A 5309-nucleotide genomic window follows, 5' to 3' on the forward strand; every position below is an offset into this window, starting at 1 on the left:
GAAGCCGGGGTATACCCCCATTTCGAAAAAAAAACTTGCAGAAACTGCCTTCTGAAATATATAGCAGGCGGATTATGGTGGCATCGGTAAACACAATCATCAGCGGCGCATCGACCATATTTAGCACGGGTAGCCATGGCGTCACGAGATAGTGAGTTAATGCGCAGGTTAATCCCTCATGCAAACCGTCAAGGTAAATGGCAATAACATCTGTTGGAACCAATGCAGTTATATGGTTTCCTTGGTGGAAGAGATAAGTTTATTGTAACTGATTTTACTGCAGGTGGAAAAATGAGCAAATAGTTAGGACACGCTAACCTGCTAATCACCGAGAACCATATAAGTAGATTGACAGAACCACGGCCAATACTACCGCGATATCCCCACAACTGAAACACTTGAATGTAAACAGCTCGATGGCACAAACCAGGTTGCATTTCAGAAAGATTGCGATGATCCATCTAGCCTACAACATAGCAGGAATTAGCACGAAAGATGGTTTGTAAATCTCCTGGAAGAACTACAGCCTAAACTATGTAAGAAACAGCTAACACTAAGTTCACACTCGCGTGGCCGTCATCCACACTCATTAATTACGCAGTAATACAAATACCGTGAGGACAAGGGGACTGGATCCTCTAACGTGCAGGAGCGAAGTCAGGTAAGCAACAGTATCCTAACTTCTCTTCATTCAATTTGTGTGATTAAGGCCAAAAGGACTTAAATTATTTCAAACAATACAATTTTTTTTTTTGAGAAAAACAGTACAAACGCAGACGCTCACATACACGCGCATACACTCACCCCTATGAACACACGCACACCCTACCCCTATGAGCACCTCCGGAAGACTGAGCCGGCGGATTGGATCTTGAAATTGACGAAGTCACCACAGGCGCCTCGCTATCGACGGGAACGTCGCCTCCCACTGAATGAATATTCCGTCTTTTATGAGACACACAGATGTCAAACCTGGGGTTTGAACTCTGGTGGGCTGGGGATACAACCATCCTCCTAACCACCCAACCTCAGGTTGGTTCTCAAACAATACAAATTTTTGTTATGCATTTAGAGTAACTACATACAGACAAAGTTATGGTGCAATAAAATTTAGTTCAAACTTTTTTATGTCAACAGTAATCATCTACAGTAATTATTTATAATACATAATATGGTAATTATGCTACGGTTTCCCTGACTTTGCCACCTTCTTTTTCCTGACTTTGCTCCTCAACGTTAGAGGAGCCGGTTCCGAGGACAAGTAGGAACCAATTCAGTACTACACCACCTAAAAGGGGGACGCACCACAATACTAAATTGGAGCTCAATTCTCATAAATTAATCTGCAGATGCCAATAACTGGACAGAGTAAGAAAATAGCAGCACATAAACTCATCTTACCTTCTAGAAAATGGATCGATGGAGCCCCAAAATGGGACAACTGCTATGCTTGCTGCCGCTGCTCCGCCGGTGTCTTGTTTGCCATTGCTTCTTTGCTGCCCCTGCCCCTACTGTTGTTGCTTGCCTCCCCTCAACCTGGTTGCCCCACAGCCTAGGATTTCTTCCACACGCAACCAGAAACAGAAGAGACGAGAGCTCAGTAATGGAGAAGACGACGAGGAAGGTGGGAAGAGATCAGGACGGAGACGAGGTGGAGATGGAGAAATCAAGGTAGCAGAAAGTTGGGGGATGAGGCAGCATACCTGCATACAATATGGAGGGGACGAGGATGCTCGCCTACTTCCCAGGCGATCGCCGCCGCGCTCGTGGTCGGGGAGGAGCAGCACGCCGTGCTTGAGGGTCGGGGCAGAGGAAGCCAACATGCTCGTGGTCGAAGGCCTACGGGACGGAGGGGACCCAAGAGGAGGCCGCCGTCAACAGCTGCTCCTCGGCCACGTGGCTCCCCAGCCCCCTTCAACTGCACGGAGGAGATGAGGTGAGATGGGAGAGAGAGCAAAGATGGGAAAGGGAGAGGGCAGAAGTATCTGCGGGCAAGCGTCTGCATTGTGTCGCCATGGATCTGGAAACCTACCGGGGAGGTTGAGATCGTCGAGCCCTACGAAGAGCGGTGAGCAGGACGTTGTGGTCGCCGCCGTCAGCCCTCCGTCGATCAACTCCACCTCGGCACCGGCCTCGCCATCGCCAGTCGCCATCCGTCTCTGCCCTTCCACCTCTGCCTCCTCACGCCGCCTCCCACGAGAAACCCAGAGTTGGGGAGAAAAAGAGAGAGGGGATGGGAACGGCAGAGGATAGGCTCCCTCTCTCTCCAGGAGGAGGGCGGGAGACCATGCGACGGCGTCTGGTTGGGGTGGAGGAGGCGCAGGTCGGCGGCGACACGCGGCAGCAGCCATTGGCGAGAAAATTGCTCGGTAGCGGATTGGGGGAAAGGAGGCTAGGGTTTCCTCCGTGGGGTGCCCACTTTATACCCCACGCAGTGAAAAAAAATAACGGCCAGGATTCACGATGGCCACGAAGCTCTGATCGTTGTGAGGCCCCCGCGGGGGGCATCATATATACCCCTGGATTGGAGTGAACCTGCATGGACGTGAAGTGCGTTAAGGAACACCAGGATTGAAGTACCAATGTTTTGCGCTATTTTTGTGGCTTAAGAAAGCAAAAGAAAGAAAACTCACCTTCCTATGAAGCCTAACCTCAAGCCTGCAAGGATGACAAAGTTGCAAAAAATCCATGGTTCAATTTTTTTATGCGGTTCAAGTAAACATTCACGGGTTCAAAAAGGTACATTCACGACTAAAAAAATGTCACCAGATTTACAAAAAAATAAGGAGACCATTTTTTAATTACTAAAATGAATTTTGTACTAAGATGACTTTATGAGATTATTAAGATTATTATCAACATGTTGTTTTCTAAAATATTAAATAAAAAAAGAAAAATCAACCAGTATCTTTTTACGGGCCACTTTGGTGCGGATCGGCCCACCTCTGCGGGTCCTTATCAGCCCACCAACGCACACACATTTCATTTTGGGTTATCTCTATTGCGAAAAATATGGGCTGGCTGCTGGGCTGCTTAGCACAGTTTTACATGGTGGAGTTTGTCCCATTGTTGTTCTTCCCTACTAGCTTCACAGTTCACACAATGTGCTAAAAAACTAGCTTCACACAAGACAACTGGCAGATCCTCTAAAGAAACAGACGTGGTAGATTTCTGTCCTAAAACGCAAAATCCTAGATTTCTGTGTTTTTTTTAACAGGGAAGGGGTCTGGAAGGATCCCGTACATGCTGCATTAAATCTGAGTGGTTACAGAGATTTGCATACAGGACCCTAAAAGATTAAAGATTACAACATAGGTCTGATCTTTAGCACAAAGAACCCTTGACTTTAGAATAGAAAAGCGTTCAGATCCTTGAATTCTGCCACCACGATTGGAGCTCCACTGCCGGCCACTCCCTTTGCCACCGGGGACAACACCACTTGGGGTAGAAGGAGCGATGAACACCGACGATGCTCCATGGAGAGGCCTCGTCGACGGAGGTTGCGTTTATGCCATCAAAGGCACCTAGAGAGGCCACCTGCTTGACCACTGATCATGGCGGCGAGATCCAGCCACCATGTGTTCTTCTCCAAACCCGTCGGCTATTGCTCCGCCCAACTCCTTCTCCTCGCCGCCACGGCCGGCTAGAAGGAGAAGCAAGGCAATAGAACCGCAGAAGAAGAGGAAGCCCAAACCGGCAGCTTTTATTGAGCAGGATATGGCTAGATCTGGCCCTAAACGGTGTCCTCCATGGATCTCCATGAGCACGGAGCTGCCAAACTCCATCGGCGGCGCTGGTATGCGCCTGAAGCTTCCCGAAAAACGGCATGACGCCAACACCAACTAGGCAACAACTACTGGTACTAAACCTACCTCTACTATATACAGATCGATCTCCGGCGTCGCCTCCTAACCACCTCCATCCGGCCTCGACGCCGAGGGAAGCATCAGAGAGACCCAGGGCACCGAAGACGACTCTCAAAAGTTTGGTTCCTGTAGCGAAGAGAGAGGTCGTAGATTTATGTGCAAGGGATATCAAAGTGCAATAGTGCATGATTGCAAGTACTTTGCTAGCAAAATCGTATGCTTTGTTCTAGACTGGGAATCACCACCTCTAAGATCATCTCCAGTCGCGACCCCCAAAGCGTCCCCCAAAGGGAATTGGGGCACGCCGGACACTTAACCTCTTCCAGTCACGCGCTTCAAAGGACGCTTCGGTCCGAATATGCTCCAAATATTATCCGGCGTCCCCAGCCCATCCCCTGTGTATAGAGGCCCTATCAAAGACGCCAGACACGACTTTTACATTTGCATTTTTTTTTTTGGAGGTCACGTTTGGAGGACGCGGCTAGGAACGAAAGTCCCCCAAACGCGGCACCACGCCACGGCGTCCTCCAAACGACCAATCCGACGCTTTTGCCTGACGTCGTTTGGGGATGCGACCGGAGATACTCTAAGTCCATATATATATCAGTAAATATGCTGGTGTTACTTACAATCAAGACCGATGCAGTCTGGCAGCTTGATCTGCATATTACTACAATCAAGACAATCGTGGATTGGCATCTTAATCAGAACCTTAATTTAGAGGCGAGAAACCAGGTGGAAGAAGCAGCAAAAGCTGACATCGTGAATACCTAGTGCATATATGTCACCTTTTGGGTCAGACTTTTGGACGGCAGGCAAGGCAGCAGAAAGTGGCTAATTACCTTTGTCATGACATGACACCACGCTGATGCTAGTGGAAAGCATCGCACCCAAAAGGAGGTTCCATTGTGTCACTCCGCACGTACGTGTTCTTTTTTTTCCCTTTTTTTTTGCGAGGCACGTACGTGTTCCTGTTATATTGAGAACCCCCTTGCATTCTCTCCGGTCTTTTGTCACCATTGACTAGTTTTTTGTTGTTGTGAAAGTCACCATTGACTACTGAATGAGAGGCGTCCTCCTCTTTGGCGGTGGTTCAAGCCAGCGACTCCATCTCCGTCCCTAGTCTCGAGTCAGTCGGCTTCGGCATCATCGGTGTCGTGGCGAAGGACGAGGGTGAAAGCCATGCTCGGTGTATTCCGATGCGGACCACGGCGACGACTATGGGTGCTGCTTCCATCCTAAAGGTGTGGTCTTGGTCCCAACGGTGCCTTCCTCTCCTCCGGTGTCAGGGGAAACCCTACATCAGGTCCAACGGACATACGATAGCGGTGCCACAACATCGGTCTCTTCTCGAAGACGTTGTTGAGGCCACCAGTGGAGAGGCCGATGTGACAACTGGAGACCGGTGCAATGCAATGCGTTGTCGGTGTTGGCTGCTGGAGA

Source organism: Lolium rigidum, chromosome 5 (genome assembly GCF_022539505.1).
Source record: "Lolium rigidum isolate FL_2022 chromosome 5, APGP_CSIRO_Lrig_0.1, whole genome shotgun sequence".
Taxonomy (NCBI): Eukaryota; Viridiplantae; Streptophyta; class Magnoliopsida; order Poales; family Poaceae; genus Lolium; species Lolium rigidum.